A 19,413-nucleotide genomic window follows, 5' to 3' on the forward strand; every position below is an offset into this window, starting at 1 on the left:
AGAAGCGTTTCAGCAGTGAGTAAAGTAACAAACCGCTTCAGCGGTTCTTCATGGCATTCACACAGACCGGATCCAGTTTTTCTGTTTGCTTGCTCTTCTTTTGACCGCGCTGGTGGCAGAAAGTGGACTCAGGATATTTCCACATGGGAGCTTGTGCCCTTTGCCTGTGTCAATCTCATAGCTGGAAGCACCGAGGGAACCCGTGCAGAAGGGCTGAGGGAGGCCAGCTCCGGTCTGGAAGCCGTACGGCCACGTGGAAGCAATTAGCACACTCAAGCCCTATCTCTGAAGGCTTCTTTCTCCCACACAACACCGCATTACCAGAAGAATTTGGGTTCCTTGTCCCACATGATAAATCCCTGCTCTCAGGCTCTGGACATCATCAGCTATGATCCGTCTCACTGTGACCAGCTGTCAGGCATTCAGGGAACCAAACGAATACCAATGGTGTTGGTTTGTATCTAATCAACATCCTTCACCGGTATTTGAAAAAGCAGCCAATATTGACCAAATACATTATTTCAAATTACAGATTCGTAATAAAAAAAGCTTTTTGTCCTTGAGGCTGCCCTAGGATTTTATATGAAAATCAATTTATAATGTCCCTGTTTGCTATTTGTATTATTTGCACAGTCTCAAATTCAAAAGTGGTCTGAGAAACAAATCCAATGAAAATCAGTGCCATAGGTATGCTCTTTAAGCAGCAGCTGAGGCAGAACTCTAGAGGGACAGGAGTCATTGGTTTTTCTTACTTGCCAGTGTCAGGGGAGGAAAAACACAGGAAAATGCCAAAAGAGTTTCAGTTTTTCACTCTTGGGACAAAGTCTAACTCACAGTCTTTTTTTGCTATACCAGCTCAGGGTAGGTTGAACTTGGCTTTATGTCCTTCTCTGAAGAAAAACATGACTTATGTCCTTAAAATGAAGACTTCTTTCCCCCCTAAAAAGCCATCAATGAGTACTTGTGAAAGTCCTGCTGCAGGCTGGGTGAGCACACACAAGTGCCCTAATCTTCACCAGAGCACTGTGCAGGACCACATCACAGGAGAAGCATGCAGGAGCATCATTTCTTGGTTGAGCTCTTTGGATTTCTCCTTCGTCTGCTCCAGGCTGAGCAAGAAAAGAAAGAGCTGAAAAATTAATGTTCTTGTCTCCCCTTCCCCACCCTTGCCTTGTTTGTTCTTTGGAGCTGGAGAGAAAACAAAGCTACTTCATTATTTACTGCCACCTTAAATTTTTGATAGTAGTCAAAGTCAGATGCACAGCATTAAAGGGTACCAGCTTCTATTATCCAACAGTAAAGTTAATAGCAGGAACATCGCAGTGCGTCAGATTCACATGAAAGCATATGGACGCACTTGGGTTTCTGAGATGAATCCTCTCTGCCACAGTAAAGGCTGAGCTTGTCAAATGAATTATTGAGGCAGTAACTGCAAATTAACACAAATTACACACAGTTATCAGAAGGAAACTTTCTATTTTTTTCCCCTCAAAGCTTCTAGAACAAAAGTGGGAAAGGCTTCAGAAATTGTACCTCCCAAGAAGGAAACACTAGCACATGCTCTTCCAGAGCTTTGCAAGCAGTGAGTTAAAAGACAGCTGAAAGAGGAAAACATACTTCAAGGCTAAAATTATTGAGCAGTATTGTACAGAAGGACTGATACATGCTGGCTTTGGGTATCGTGCTGTGCCAAGCTCAGTTACAACTCCTGCCTCTCCCTGAAAGTACAAAGCCTGTGCTTTTTACAACAGAATTGCAGTTCTTGAAGAGCGATGCCTATCCATCCCCATCTCCAACTTTACCTGTGCTTGCAATCTCCCATAGCGATGTCAGAGAAAACAGGGGAGTTCAAGCTGAGTTCACCAAGCAGAGAGATGTTTTCTGAAACCCACCTGGAAACAAGCGGCTGAGTCTGCAAATGAATTAAGAAGGTTGCTGTCTCTACTTTTAATGATATCACTGAGCTTGTGAGAGTCATCATTTCTGACTACCATTTTAAAAATAAGCAATGAAAATTTGGTTTTTTAAAGATTAAAGACAATGTGGTTTTATTATTATTATTATTCCTATCCTGGAACGCACAATTCCCCAAAGGTGCTCGGACTAACAGGCAAGAATCATCTGCTTCCCAAACTACTAGCCATCACAAAATCAGGTTTACAAACAAAAGGTGCTTAGTAGCAATTCCCCTATATGAATTAAAATATAAATTTATTTTTGTCTGTCCTATGTACGTCACCTGGGGCAACCAGAGAATGTATAGATATTTTTCACATTAATGAATCCCCCCAGTTTTGGTAGAACAATTTCATCTAGGTGAACTTCTCAGAACTACCTTCGGAGTCTCATGAGAGGGTTTTCTATTCCAGCCTGAGAAATGCTCTCTGAATTTTCATTTATTTCTTCCAATGAAAGCACATGTCTTTCTCACATCACATCATCCATAAATTTGCTCTATATTCCACTGGCCAGTTTTTTTTCCCCCAATTCCACTGGCACAAAATCTGCCACCTTGTGAAGAAGTTGAAAGGTTACGGTCCTGTCTGGGGTGCTGCAGCTAACCCTTTCATTCGCAGAGATTCCCTCCTCTGGGGCATCTTTTCAAAGTCCTCAGATCTCAATGCCTGAGCGTGATGTGATTGATGTAGACATCTAAGCCCTGATGTTATAGTAATTGCCATTTCTGTCACTGTATCTGCAGGGTTTCCTCTCCATTATCTCAAAGAGCTCTGGATGTCTGAAACTGTAGGACTGTAAACAAAAAATACAAAAACAAAAAGAAAGGAAAAAATCCGTGCATCCTTTGGCACAGAGATTGCTTCTTATTGCTCTGTTGAAAATAGTTCAAGATTACATTGCAGTCTCCAAGATTAACAGTAAAATCTCAAGAATAAGTTTCCCCTATCCTTTTCAGTTCGGGCTCTTGTTTTCTTTGCAAGAACGAACTTTGTCTGGAAAAGCAAGCTGCAGCCCCAGCAGCCCAAACCCTGCAGCTCTAACACTTTCCGCAACTGGACTGCTCACAATTACTTTTTCTTGTCACCGTGGATAACCAAGGATCACTAGAAATTAGCACACACCACATTTGCTGAAAAACTGAATACAAACAGCCCCTCCTCTGTAACCAAGCATGATAATGTCAGCTCTTTCATTAAAAAAAAAAAAAAAAAAAACAAACAAAACAAAAAAAACTGCTGCTTTCAGCTTTATCTTCCTTTTTTGCAGAGCCTCTCCTAAAAACTCCTCATCCGAAAGTGTCTGCAGTTTGTACTGGTAGTTATTGCTTCAACCTAAAACTTATCAGAGAAAATCTGAAGTTATTATCACTTTTTCTTAATAAAACTAAAAAGAAAAGAAACACAATGCAGATTAATATTTACAGTTTTTTCTTTCTGACCTGTGTTGTTTAATATCACCAAAACAACATGTGAAAGATAAATGCATTCCAAAAATCTTATAGTAAGAACAAGTATCTACTCCTATTGGTTTTAAATGGAAACCTTTTCACTGATAATAGGGTAAATTGCTAGCAACAATCCCAGCAGTTACAGCTGCACATAACACACATTTCCACTACAAAGAAAAATACAACATTTCCAGGACCTGTTTCCACCTAGTCCTAGACCTTGTCCAAAACTGGACCCAAGACTTATTAATCATTTAAGCACCAAACCTCAGAATTTTTTTTCCATTTCTTTGCCTGGTCTTTCCATGACTAGGAAGATGTATTTAATCTTACATTACCTGTATATTAACCTTATGACCACAATTCCCCCGGTCAGAGCACTCCTTTTAGCCAAACGTCCCCTATCTCCATACTCTCTCCCCTCCAAGTTGTCTCTTGCTTTTTCCAGTAGCACAACTTTAATTTAAAATTTAACAGTTTTAGGAGTTCCTTAAAATTCACTTCACAACTGTTTTAATTTGTTATTATTGCTTTTACAGTGATTTTAAGAGAAAAGGAGTACAGCGGTGGATGGTTTTAAATCAATCTTCATGGCACAAGGCAGAGGACAGGCCCGTACAGACAGTCTTTTTTTGCATTTTATGTCCAGCTACCATTGGATATGAGTACAGGTTTTGTAACTTTGTTTTTAAAGTAGGAAATACATATATTTTTATATATATAAATAGAAATGGAAGAAAGACAGACTTTAATATTAATTAATAATTAATTAAATTTAATATTAAAGACTTTAATATGGTTTCAGAAATCACTTCTGTCATGACTTTAGCATAGCATGGACAGGGGTAACTTCTCCCAATTTTTCAGTGGCTACAAATACGGTCACGGCAAGTAAACAGTCAGTAAACTGCCTGGCAGACTGGTGACACCAGAGGGTCCGTCCCTGCCTGGGAGGGTCTGGTTGTGGACCCCTTGTTCATGTTTTTGTGCAATCCCCTTTTGAACAGGCCAGAGCAACGAGCCTCCACAGCAGCAGCAAACTGTGATCCTCACTTCGCGCACCAGTGCCGTTTTAAACCTTACCCTTACGATTTCATTGCAGTTATTGCTCCCTGGTTCTTAATGGCAGAGTTCGGTGAAAAGCAGACCGCGCACCATTGCCTGGTAGACCAAAGTCTCTGCTACAATAATGACAAATCACAGCAATTAGTGTGGATCCCAGCAATGCTTCACGATGCGACCGGATCAGGTAGTTAATTTGCTTCAGGCACTACCTGACCTCTGCCTATCTACCCCCTGTTTCAGGAGAATTACATTTAAAATCACCATAATTGCCTGGATGGCATGAGGATCTCATTTGAAATCAATTCATTCAGCTTCCCCTTCCGTGTTTCTAATATTGTTTCTGAAGTATCATGACAATTTAAAATAATTATATTTTAATTAGCGCTGATTTTCGGTGGAAGTCGTGCACAGTCACTTAACAACTTCCACATTAGTACCCAAATAAGTTCCCTGTGATTATCTGGAGACTCAAAAGCAGAAATAATGAGATATTGGTGTAATCTTTGTTGAGTTCTTTATCAAAAGATCTCTAACATGCTCAATGAGCAGCACATATATGTCAGAGCCACAGAAATAAGCAAAATTAGCCCAGACAACAAAAACACCAAACATGCAAACTAGAATTCACAATGGTCTAAAACATCTGCTTTAAATTTACTTTATCATTTTTGGTAAGAAATAACAGCACTTTACAGGATGACAATATACAGTCAAACAAATATACAGTCAAACAAATATTTCAGCTCTTTTTGTAAACACACACCTAAAGGGTTGTTGTTTTCTTTTTTAATTTCCTAAGAATTATTTAGAGGATGTACCTATTCAATACCTTCTTTTTTAACGTTGCATATCACCCGTTAGTCCCCAAGCACCCAGCGAGGTTACCGCTCTTGCCTTCATCACTGAAGCAAAGCTGGGACAAACGGGGTGAGTTAGCACAGCAAACGGGGGCCTTGGATGATGAGCGTCTCGGAATAGAAATCAGTATTGGTGCAACTTAGGACAGATAATGTATTGCTAGATTTTCTGAAGATCACTCTGAAAATTTATGAAATAATCCTTGTAATTGTTTTCCTCCCTCCCGTGCGGTGCGCTAAGTCCTCTCTACCCAAGCATGGCAGCGATTCCCAGCAGCAGCCTCAGTTCCTCGCAGATCAGGATTTCCAGCCCCAAACCCCACTGCAGCTAATGCTGCTTTGCTCCTTTGAAGTGTTTTTAACAAGGGATCCCAAAGCATTTTTAGCACCTCCTTTATGAATTACTTGGATATAGCTGCATTCATTTCACGGATGCAGATTCACCAGTCATGGATATTGACTGGGAATGAAAGTCAAATGTCCTAATTAGTCACATAGTCCACTAATCACTTGATTATCTTCATTTCCTGAAGCCAAAACAATCTAATTTTAAGTTTTGGGGGTATTTGTGCACAGCAGGATATTAGCTCGAATTAGGATATATAGTTAAAAAGGAAGCGCATTCATTTCCCTAGAAAAGCTTTTTGTTTTGAATGCAATGGCATAAAAAAGCCGCATAGCTAAGTAGCAGTGGTACATTGCCGACATACCTACATACTCTTTTTGATAGCCTGCATTATGGAAGTGCTTTTGCACCCAAAAGGAAGAACAGGCATGTTGCTCCTAGACTAAAATCGTCTGCGAGCAATACATGTTGCAGAAACAGAGCAGAGCTTTAGGGAGTGGGTATTTAAATGACATGGCATTACTCCTAAAGGAAATATTACTGACAACAGCATGCAAATGTTTGGTATAGTGTTTGGCACAAAGAGAGAACATATGGTATTTAATGCAAGCAAATTAAACAGCTCTATGCTACAGTCAACCGGAGATGCATCCTACTGTAGCAATCCTAAATCCGGTATAAACGATTTCCCTCCAGATTTGCACCTGTATGAAACTGGTTGAACATATGCATGGTTCAAGCAAGTACGCATTGTTAAATTTCACCCAGGCTTTCCAGATGCATACAAATGATGGATTCTATGTAAAATTTATGGTAAAGTATTTCAGTAATTCAGAGTTCCTCCATTTCTGTTCCTGAACTCAAGTGGCTGATACGTAATCTCAGATTGGCCAACTGCACATGTGATCAACTGTCTCTTCTTCCATTATCAGTGGGTTTTTCTATTCTTTATTTAATCTTAGTTGAATGCGTTTAAATTACCCTCATTCAAAGGCACTAGCAACTATCTACAGACCAGAACTAACTATCTAAAACCACACGCTGCCAAAGAAAGAGAAGTCTGCAAGAGCCTCCCCAACCACAGCAACTTGTATCCCATCAACAAGGTCAAGGTTGCTCAACACCACACCGTGCCCTGAGTTGCCAGGGCGATCCAATCCTGCCCAAACCTCTCGAGTGTTTAAGCAGTGCAGGCTGCTGCATCACAGCTGGGGAAGACTTTCCACCCCCCTGAACACAACCCAAACTCTAGGCATGGGATGATTTGCATTGGCCACAGCACAGCTCTTAATGGCATCACCATGCTGCAGGCTTCATTTCTTCCCCTACTAAAATAGAGGCATTCTTTATTCTGTAATTTTAACTCTGTGGATTTCCTTCAGCTGCTATTCCAACTCTACCTTGCTAAAATCTACCATGCAATGCAAATAACCCAAACTAAATTTCCTGTGTAATGACATTATAATCACTGAATCTTCGGTTTCACCAATGTTCATTAGATTTGGCTCCTTTTCTAGGATGAAACCCAAAAAACCTCTCTGTTCACATTGGCTGCTCAGTAGACTGTTCAGGGAGATAATTTTGTTTCACCTCTAGAAAGACTTTTAGCTAACCTGAAAATATTCCTGCAGTCATTGCCAATAAAGTAACCTAACCAAAATCAATGCTTCTGACTTCTTCCACAAAATTCAAACATCTATATTAACTACCGTTTTCTTCTCCCTTGCCCTACCTATAAACTTCTAACCCATTTGTGGAAATTTACGTTACCATATTCATTTTAACCCATCCTTGATGTAACAAGCTAAGTTACGTATTACAATTCATAGAGAAATTGTCTTTTATTATTTTAAATTATAGACAAATTTTGTTACCTTCACATATTTCATTACACAAGTTGTCCTACTGAAATGAAGGATTTATTTCTATACTTTAGTATTGCTGAGGGTTAGTAATTGTATTAAAATAAGATGTTATGAACTGTAGTCTCAGAATCAATGTCAAAATGTTTCAGCTATTTTTATGCTAAACATCATCTCTATGGAAACACCACAGTTAAATTTAATATGAATTATCATAGATTTTTCTAGTAATACAGACCAGCATTAACGAGTCCAGACTAGTTTTAAAAGGAACAAACTAAGAATTTAGGTGCTTGAACTGACTTACCAGATACCTTAACCATGATCAATTTTATCTCTGTGCGTTAACCTTCTCTCCTGCAAAAGGAATTGCCTTTATGACTATAATATGAATTAACAGTTGAAGTCTCCGAGTTGTCCACAAAAAAAAAAAAAATCTCAGAAAATATTGAGCCCCATCTACACTCCCTTTGATTAATGAATTTACTGCTCCTACAGGCACTTTCATCTTTAACTCTGAAAGACATCTCATAAGAGCAAATATTATCATTTCTAGCTTTCTGTATTTAAAAAAAAGAAACATTTTTTAACATACATTTATGTTGAGAGTTTGGGAAGCATGGCAAAATGAAGGGATGGTGCCACACTCTTTTATTATCTTCATGTGAAAAGAAGGAAGATGTATAACAAGCAGTATTTTAACCAACCTGGCCTCAAAACCTCCAAATGAGAGTTTTGCCCAGCACAAATTGTATGGAAGTTGAGCCATTTCCATTTAGAAATTCATGCTGGACATCACCTCAGTTGCAGATGATGGTTAACGTAGTAAGTGGGTCACACGGTTTTCTGCTCATGTGAAGTTTTAGCCCAATTTAGTAAATTCTTCCCCTCCGCTGGGAAGAACAGCACCTTCCCGAGGACTCCTTAGTACAGGTATACATGGATCTCTCTCTGCCGTTGGGAATTCACCTGCACGAGTTGGTCTGACTGCAAACATTTGCCAGAGCAATGGGAAGGGGATATAATGTAATGTTGTCATTTAATGTATTCGATGTACTGATTGATATATAATATAAAGTTATTCCCCTTAATAAATATTTCTTTCCTTTTTATGCTTTGTTATGGTTTAATAATTTTTCACTATGTCTATTTTAGTGTTAAGGACTAACAGGTTAGACTAACTTAAGTGTTAGTTAAAGGACTAACACTTAGTTAAGTGTTGGTCCTTTATTCAACAGGAAAAATTAATTCTACTGAGAGCATTCATCACTCCAAGCATCCTGAGCAATCGTGAACATCGCTAAGAGTCAGCATAGGAGAATGCAGCTTATTCATGCATTTCAAGCTGGGAGAGAGTTCGCACCAGGTTATGCTACTGAAAACCAGTGTGTTGGCAAGTAAAAGGCACGTTTCAGTCTAAAATTTTTCTAAAAGTTTAACCTGCCCGAGAATTGAACAGGGCCCCACCTTTTGGGCTTCCTGACAAATGAGATTATTCAAGCTTGCGATGAACAGCCAGCTCGGTGGTCAATTAAGAGCGGCCAACCCACTTTTTGTGTTGCTTTGAAATTTCATTGAATTACTGCGTCCAGAAATAGAAGTGGCTCTCAGCACATTGTCACAGCACATGCCAGTAAGATGTATAGCAAAACGCAGAAAATACATTGAAATGTCCTTAAAATTAAAATGCACAGAAATTGTGTGTGTAGCCTGGACACATGACCTGGAAAACACTGGGCGGCCAGGCCCAGGGTTTTCATGTGTTGAGGTGAAACTCAGTGGTTTTGGCCCTTACTTTTACAGGTTAATCTGTATGTTAAGATTTTGAAAACTCCTAGGGCGCAGGGGGGAGGCAGGTGAGCGTAGCAGCTCTGGCCCATCCTGGGGGAACTTCTATTTTTTCATTATCATCGGTGTCTTTTCTCACCTGATTTAATCAATAGGCATATTATACGTCAACAGTCAGCACCTCTGTGTCAGAACTAACAATAAATCAAATCAGCACTATAAATATGCTGAAGATTATACAGGTCTGCCCAGTTTTTTGCTGCCAAGATAAAAAATCCCAGCAGTGACAGCTAAGGTGCTGCAGTTTGCCAAAGGCGGCGTATCAGCAATGTGAGTCCTGGGGAATGGAATTAGCAAGACTTTAAAAAAAAAACAAAACCAAAAAAAACCCAACGAAATAGCTGGGGATTGGAAAGAAAAAAAAAAAAAATCTTGGCCTGCTAACTTACAGGTATATCAGCTATTCTGAAAATGTTGGCGCCTGGTGTAAGAGCAGAAGATTTCAGGACAGGAAAAAACACTTTGGAAAACAAAGCATCAAAACCAGAAGATTCAAGAAAAAATACATAGGTAATTTTTACATTGGCATGATGATTGTTATTAATTTATGAGTACTCAAAGAAAGCAATGGCTCTACATAACATTATCATGAGATACCACTATATGGACCATCAGACATTACACCCTGAGACAAAGGGAAAAAGCTCAATATAGATAAAGTTTTAACATGTTTTTTCTGTGATAAGCAACAGTAAGTTCTACAGAAACTCCTTTTTTTTTTTTTTGTCATAAACCATATTAGTGGAGTCTCTAAGAATCCCCATTCTCTACCTGAAAACTTTCTACTCTGATACTTCTTGTCACTCAACAAATAACATCTATATCAAGGATCAGCAATGTTGACAAAATCAGAAAAGTGCATTTTAAATCATAATCCAAACTGTAAGAACCGACTCTGAAACCTGCGTCTCTGCAGAACAGCATCACCGCGTGCAGAGCAAGCCTGCACCCAAGCAGGCGCGGGGAAAAGACATGATCTGTTCAACGTAGGAGCTGCTTGCAGATCTTGGAGTTATTTAGGGTCAAATTTTATTTGCCTTTTCTCACCTGGGGTGTCTCAGTAGCAGTTCATAAGGATAAGAGTTGTTTGATAGAAGCCATCTATCAAGTTAATTACTGAAAGTACCTTTTCTCTAGGACTATGCCAATGCGTGCTGGAAGGAACCCCAGGTGAGGGTGACACAGCCGCAGTGGGAGCCTGAACAAGCCGAGCAGCAACAGTGACAAAGCTTTGCCTGCAGCTGATCATGTTAACTGGAGGGCACGGAGAGCACAGTGCATTTCCCTCCGTTAAATTTGGAAATATGTAAGTTTGCTGCTGTTATCGGCGGGGGGGAGGGGGGGAGAAAATCAGGTGGAAAAGCACTACAGCTTACTGACAAATCTTGTACTTATATAAAACTATATGCTTTAGCAAATATTTTATGCGGTTTAGGTTTTCAGATTATAAAAATGTATATCTCCTCCCCCCAGGACTATTCACTGCATGTGTTATTTTTAAAGTGACTGTTACTATTCACCTAATAAGACACCTACACATCCAGCTAACGCAAGAAGCCTGGTGACATAAGATTATAACATTAGCATACAAGGCTTCTCATGTATAATTTATAGGTACCATGGTTTAAGCTGTTTTCCCCCCTTCTTGGACGCTAGGCGTAGCGTTCAATTTCAGCTAATCCTTTCATCTTTTTCAATCTAGATTGTGAAGGTCAAAGCGAATGCAATATTCCTTATATAACTTGAACCAAGGTCAGCCTTTGAATTTTACGATCAAAATTTCCCTCAGGAGGATAAAGTAGGAGGTAGCAATCAGTTCTTCTCCCAAAACTAACCCTAGCTAATTACTGAACCCTTCCATACTAAAATGCTATGTTGAAAAAGAAAATAATACTTGTACCGTATTTTTTACAGACTCAAGGGCAAAGCTGAAGGAACCGCAGAGAGCACATGACGGGACCTTCCCTTTAAACTGCATCCTGTATGATTGGAAACAGTGGCTATGTATGCTATAAAACTAGTCCTTTTGCCTTTATTTGACTGCTTTTTCCCTAAAGATAGATTGATACACTTATGGGCCACACATGGCAATACATTTGCAGCAGTACTTTTTGTGTATAAATTCAATGTTAGAAATCTCAGCGGTTTCTTCAGAGGGAAAAGCATCCTTCCCGCTTCTTCTCGCTCATAGCTGACAAAGTTTGAGAGGTGAAGGATCAAAGTACTTGACATTTGAAAATTTCACTCCAATTGCTTCTTTTAATTCACAGCCTGCAGCTACAACCACACGCATAGGCAACGGAAGGGAAGAAATCCCTTAGGTTGGCTGATGCCCGTCTGCAGCCCCAGCAGCTCGCCAGGCTGTGCAGGCAGGGAGGTGGCGGAGATGGTTTTTGGTTAGTTAGATGGTTTTCGGTTAGTTAGATGGTTTTCCTGCACAACTGCAATTTCTGCATGAAAACAGAAGGGTTTCCACATGCATGCTCATCCTGGAGAGCCGTTGCTCAGTCATCCCCTGCACACTTGGCTTGGTCATGCTTACCATGCCCTCTGGTACTAAAGCTCTCCAAGTAGCTGCAAGCAGGGTTAACAAGATACTCTCTGAAAATGAAAGCTAGCACCGCTCAGAAGTATTTTTCTTGTTACTCTTAAAATACAGTCTAAAGGAACAGGCTTCAGCTATTTAGCATGGGCAAACCTTGGGGAGTCCTAAAAAGCCACACCTCCATGCCACTTTTCCAGGCCTCCTGCATTTTGTGACCCTTAAAGCTCTTAGTTTCGGTCATAACGGGGAAGTTTTTGCCAAGTTCCTTGCCTGTTGCAAACACACACCATCACACGTTCACTTGTAAACCACCTTCATTTGCCAGACATGTAATTAGGAAAATGGCATGCTAGTCAAGTGATACGTTAGCAGTAAACAGAGGATTTCTTGCTTTTTTTTTTCCTTCAGTGAACACTGGATGCATAGTTACTTTTTCATATTACCTTGAGTCGATACTTTCCATGTCTTGGGCTTAAAACACAAATACCAGAGTAAAGATTGTTTCATGTGTCCTGCATCAAGCACAAAATGTTTCAGACTTATAAACAGGAGCAAGTAGAGGTGAGGGAAACCTTTGTCCTTTCCAGTAAAGCTTTTTTGCAATTTTTTTTTTTTTAAACTTCAGTACAGGATAAATAATTTGGAAGCATCCCAAGAACATCCATACAGCAAAAGTAAAGAGGGTAGGTGGCTTTTTGCTGTTTTTTTGTTTTATTTTGGTTTTTTTTTAAAAGACGTTCTCAAGAGAGCATTTGTATAAACTGTGGTTAGACGTGGTGGTGTAGGAGGAATGGAAGAACATTTCTATTTGGAAATACTCTTTGCATGTCACCAATGAATAAAACATAGCCCTTTGTGTGCACATTATATCATGTAGCATGACTAATCTTGGAATACTTTCTGGCTTTTCTAAATTCCAGAAAATTAGCGGATTAGCTGAAGTTGCCATTAATAAAAGATAGACTGTCACCTTAAGTCTCAGTTAAAAAGAAATAAAACAACATAGAGGCTTCTGAAAACTACTCCTGTTGGTTGCCCAGTCCCTGTCAGTAATAATACCATCTGTAAACTTGGTGGCTTCGTTCTACTAGACTCTTTTGCACTATCATTTACCACTATCTTTGTCGGTAGTCTAAGACAAAAAGATATTCAGATCTTCTTGCAACACTTTTTTTTTTTTTTTTTTTTTTTACACTCCTTAAATAATAATAATGCTTACCTAAAATGGATTTTCAAGATAAGGATCACTTTTAAAGGACGTAGTCCTGGATCTTTCTTTTCAGATTGGAAAGTTGGACAGGCTACAATTTAAAAAGAAGGGACAAGCCACAGGCACGGTTCTGCTTTATCATCTCCAAAGGCTAAATATTTCATAAACTTAGTTTGTAAAACCTCTGCAGAAGGGACTGCAATTTGGATGAGCAGTTGCATGCTGCCCACCACGAGTCCTCCTGGTGAACGCTCAGGGTCTGGAGCACGACAGCAACACGAGCAAGGAGCAGCATCCAACCCCGGCACCCAGCGATACGAGCAACAAAATAAAAATAGAAACATCACAGTCACTCACTGTGCACTCTCCCCGGGAAGCGGGGAAACCACATCGCAGGTACCAGTGCAAATATTGCAGTTTAGTTGCCAAGCAACCCCCTTATGCTCTGAAATTCATGTTCAAGTAGCTATAAAATCACTTGTTCAAAGGAACCGGAAAACAAAAACAAGTTGTATCTGTGGCATCCTATTTTGCTAAGCAAAGTGCAGGAGAAGCAAAATCTAAACCCCCAACCAAGGCTTTCTAAATGTACACAAATGGAAATCACAATATTAGCTTCAGGATGCCAAAACTGCATTCTTCTCATCGCGCAAACAAATAAGTGGAGCGCTGTTGGGATTAGTGCTCTCCAAAGCGCACTTTGGGAAGGGGGACCCGCTCACGCGCCAGCGCCCGATACGGCCCACCTCCTCTCCAGTGGACCAGGTCATCTTGATGAGCTTCGAAATATTCTTTTACTCCAGACTGTGGGGCAGAGATTGTAGGAAATATCGGCAACAGTTACCAAAGCCGGCTGACCTGCTACGGCAAACAGTCAAACATTTGCATAGGTGTTTCTAATGATTCAGATAAACTTGATCATAAGCACAATCCTCAAACGCCACACATCCCAAAAGCTATTTGGGGGTGTGTGTCATTTTATTCTTTTATTACTGTAATAAGTGAACAGAAGTGAATTACATCAGTCCAAATACAATCTGATGTGAAATCAAGTACTGGGTTTTTAATCCAGTCGCTCACGTTTGTTCGTCCATCTGCTACGAGAACCGAACAGAAATGCCAGCCAAGGACCACAAATTTTAGTGAACTATTTGCAGATTTCTTAGTTATTTCCCATTATTCTGTAGTATGTATTCCACAAACATAAATAAGATTTGTGTGCATATATACTTGTGCATACATATATGTATATACAACGTACGCACACATACACATGTGAGTATAGATATAAAAGGGTCAATGTTAACTCCCTTCCCCTTGTAATACTTTCAGAAATTAAATGTTTCATTCAGACACTCTGGACATTTTGGGACAGAAAACTTTAACAATAAGGAAAAAATCAATCTTTCCAGTTTGAATTAAATCAAATCTTTTGCATTACCCAGTATATTTATTTTTCTGTCCAGAGAGATTTGGAAAAAATAATTTAAGAGGTTTTTATTCAAAACCAATTAATGAACTAATAATAAATATTTTATTTCTTCCTTTTCTATTGCTATATGAGGGTCTAACCAGACTCCACCGAGGCTTATAGTAGTCTTACTGTTATCTGCAGTTGCCATGTTATACCATGCCCTTCTTTGAAGCCTTGGTCAGGAGACTCATCCTCCCCTTGTCCCCTTGGAATCTTCTTTCGGACACCGAGAAGTGCAGTTTGGGGTAGTGCAGCTGCAGGTGGGTCGGTGTGGGCACCCTCTCCAGAAGGAGCATCCCTGCAGAGGCAGCTCTTTGCTCTACACAGATACAGCAAATAAAAATTGAGAAGAAAACAACACCACACAAAGAATCAAAACCACAAACAAACAAAAAAAACCAGCAAAGATATTGATTTTTCATGTTAGGAAGACTTTTAATCACAACCAAAATTTACTACAGATTAGAGACAACATGGGGAGTACAAGAGCTTCAGATAGCGGGTAAATTATTGTATAATATTTCTGAAATGCTCTGATTGAAGGGTTTTATTTTTTTCTCTTCTCTTTTTTAAGGACAGAATCTTTTAAACTATAATCAGTCTCTGTCACTGTGCTAGTCCGTAATACTGTGTCTTTCACTAATCTTATTTTCCTGTCTCCCCTGTTTCACCTTGCTTTTGAAATGTTATCTTCTCCAGGATAATAAAGATATACCTCCTGAAGGTCTTTTTCCTCTGTTTTTCAAACATATAGTTTTTAGCAAAGTTCTAGTATGGGAAAACAATTGTGTGAGAGTGAGCTGGGGATGAAAGACATGCAGAGAGCAGAAGACTGGGGGGACGGCTGAATGTGCCACATCCTTCCACCCACGGCATCTCTGCCTGGGGAGCTGCAGGCATCAGGAGAAAATGTTCATTACAACCCATGAAAAGCAAGCTGGGGTTGGAGAGTTAAATATTTATTGGGAAGATTCTTCCTGAAGATCAAGAGATCCTCGGTTTCCTTGCGAAAACTCAGTCTGTGGGACCCGAGACTTAAGTTTGAGGAGTTGAACCTAAAATCAGCAACAAGTGCCTGAGTGCAAACCAAAGAGGGTCTGCTCTGACCTTCGGCAGGGAGCTGCCAGCTGGGGCCAGGCTTTCACGGCTGGCCAAAGCCCTGTCATTAACGTGTCATTACAATTTTGTTCAAACACCGTACAAACAACTTCTCTGTGGCTCTTTTTTTTTGCTTTTTGGGGGGGTGGGGTGGGGTGGTAACCATTGCAAAACGAGAATGAAGCTCCGGGCTTTAGCTGCAGATTCAATTGGTCACGAAGGATGACTGTGTCATCCGTAACACATTGTCGACAAATTCATATAGTTAACTGCAGATAAGAGTTTGAGCAATGGATCTATGGTTACAGTTGTTCATGAGGAGGCAGATAGCAAACTCCTGCCTAAGTCCTTCTAACTATATACGTATATATGTATATACGTGTGTGTATGTATTATATATACAAAGAGATATAGATAAGATGTACAAGATACATATATATTCAGACATATATTTTATATATCTGCATTTTCAGGAAGTTTGAAGTCTCGTGTTTTCTGTTCTTAAGCCCTCCCCATTTTAGAGTTCTTAGGAACTCAGGTCACACCAGTACATACTTTTTCCTCTCCAGTTTCTCCTGTACTTGGGTTATAAACCACGAGCCTCTCTAACCCAAAATAATCAATAGCATCACGCTGGTTGTAACTAACTGTACTTTCTATACATGCAATTCATTCATAATAAACATTTTAGCTACTTAGTTTCTGCACTTCTGCAATCCTATTTTTTGGACACATATACAGGCCAGTTTAAAATGTTTAAATGTTCATTTACCTGTACAAAAAGCTACTGCCCTTGCCTATGCTAAATAGCTGAATCCTGACCATAGGTTAAGGTTTTACAGCTTCTATAACACCACACTAAAGTCATTTAATTTGCAAGTCCCAGCCCGGAGGAGAGGGATGAAGATGCGACCTGGAGGAACCACATCCTGCAAATCTTGATGTTCAGGGCAGACTATCATATCTAGCCTCCCCCCTGCCCACACGTTTCACTCCTTCTCCCTTCCAATAAGCAGAGGAAAGATCTATTGTAACAGACTTCCAAAGCCACAGGCACTTTCCATCCCTCCCAAGTCTAGACGGTTTCTGCCTAGGAAGCAAAATGCTGAAGGTTTTCTATGTTCTCATTTGCTTAGCGTGTCCCTTTATTGCTACAGTTGAACTAAGCATCATCCTTACATCTTTTGAAGCTCAGAAATCCTCCACTTCCTATTGACTCACTACCACCATCTGTCTACCATAAGATTAATTAATGGTTTTTCCCCCTTATTCTTTTCCTGCTTCTTTGGGTTGGTTTTGCTTTCTGCCATCTCTGTAGCCACTGGAGAAGTTCCACGGTCTTCAGCAGTCTGGGTCAAAACTTGTGTGTGGCTGGTCTTCTCCAACAGTTAAACCCCAGTTTTCAGAATTAACCATTTTGCACATTTTTGTGCTCCTACATAATTTTTATTCACTTCTAGGTCTGGCTTACTGGAAGAAATGTTTCAATTAGAAAATCCTAAAGCATGCCAAAATTTTTCACTTCTTTTAATACGATACATTTTTCTATGAGAAGGAGTTACCAATGTTAGTGGCAAGTCCCATGAGCTCAACGCCCAATACAGACGGCAATCATTTTTAAAAGTCCCTGCTTCCTACCTTACACCAATTTATAGTGCTACATTCAAAACACTTTTCCTGGCTAAAAAAAAATTAAAGTCTAATCTGACAAAGCAGTAGGAGTGTTAACAGTAAATGCTGCCTTTTTTTCACAAGCTTACGTGTGGGGTTTTTTTAATTTTTTTCCCAAATATCAGGTACACCACCAGACACAGAGGTGGGAAGATCACAGGCTCGCAAGAGGTTGTAGAGCAGATTTCTTTACTCACCTCCGGCACAGCAGCGCTGCCATAACTCAGATACTGTGGATTATGCCTGAAAAGACATTATTCAAACTAGTGAAATAATCTAGATAAGATCCCCAGCATAAATAGATTATTAGGCTAAAAATTGCTCCAGCTGAAAAAGCTACCTTCTCTGCACCACAAAGAGCAGTCAGCTATGGCTAGAGGACAAAACACAGGGAATCGCTACACATAACTCAGTTTAAGCACACTATTACTCTGTAGTACTTCTCACAAGGTGCCCGTGCGCATTCTCATTACATATTTACTTGTTATTCTCCTTAATAAAACAAGTAATTTTAAAAATGGCAGTATGGTAAGCGAGCTGGAAGGAAAGCTCATTTACAGTATGTCTATGTTCCTTTCAAGTACAATTGTCATTAATGATCTATTATATTATTAATAACATCAATTTAGTTACAGTGTTCTGTCAGGATGTTTAGCACTGATATAAATATTACCGGTACTAAAATTATTTTTATGAGCTAAGAACATTACAAACCAACATCATTCCATCAAACAGCATAGCCCATTGTTAATGTACACTGACAGTATCTACCTCACACCAGGTTTTCAAATACTAATTTTCCAAGGCAATAGACCCAACTTTCACTTAGACAAAACTGGAGAACATAATCTGTCATTTCCACAATAAATGTAGATGGGGATACATTATTCCTATATTGCAAATGCATAGTACTCCATTATGCAGAACATGGAGAGGAAAGAATCACAAGTAGTTATTACTCCTCAATGTTTTAATGAGCAGTTCTTTCATGGGGAAAAATATAGCTGTTGCTATTTCTGTATATGTGTATTATCCTTCTAACTAATACTTGTGTGATGATACCATGAATATACATACGGTAAATATATTTGGCACTAACCTGCATTTGCTTTATGGCAGAAGTTATCTAGCATCCTCACTACCACTATATGCTTAAACCGAAACAAAAGATATGAAGGATTTAAAAATCACAAATGTCTCAACAACATTTGAAACCATATGGCACAATTATATTTCTTACCAGCTATTTACTCCATGTGTCTCCAGACTGACAATCAACCTTGGAAAACACAGAGCAAAGCATATGTCCAGCTCCTCTGTGGTACAACACCACACGACATTTGCTTTGCAAAGAGATATGACAGAAGATTATTATTATATGGTCCAATTGTTATACACATTTCAAGGGAACCATGAAAAAGAAAACAGACCAAGAAGTTTTTCAGACAACACATAAATTAGGAAAATAAAAGTCCCCTTGATAATTTAATGGGATGTCAGAGTAATTAAGAATGTCTTGCTAGTTAGTTGTCCTCATTGGTGGAGATTTGTGACTTTAAAAGAGAGATAACAGTAAAGGTGGAAAGAGATTTGGATGAAACCTTTCCATAACAGCAATAAGTTTTTGAGGAAATAACTAAATCTGTATCCAATTCTACGCCAGGAACAAACAAACAAACAAACAAGAAAACCTATGAAAACCAAATAATCTAAAAATCAATGGAAAGTTGCTGCAGGCAGCCTGGTTGACAAGTCTGGGTTTTTTCAGATATATAAATGAGGGCAGTTAATATTTCCCAGTAGTTTCACACACATATGAAGATCTGAAAACAGAAAAAGGGGAATCACGTTTCAGGCTGTTGGTATTTTCAGGGGCACCCAAAAGCAATAACAGAACAATTCTGCTTCTGTTTTCACAATTTGCATCTTTCTATGCCATTACTCAATTTCATAAGTAAACCGTGCACACACAGTAGTTATTCAAATACTGGGATAGGGATAACAAGACACACATAACAGTTATTCAAATCC

The sequence above is a fragment of the Gymnogyps californianus genome, chromosome 10 (genome assembly GCF_018139145.2).
Source record: "Gymnogyps californianus isolate 813 chromosome 10, ASM1813914v2, whole genome shotgun sequence".
NCBI classification, from domain to species: Eukaryota; Metazoa; Chordata; class Aves; order Accipitriformes; family Cathartidae; genus Gymnogyps; species Gymnogyps californianus.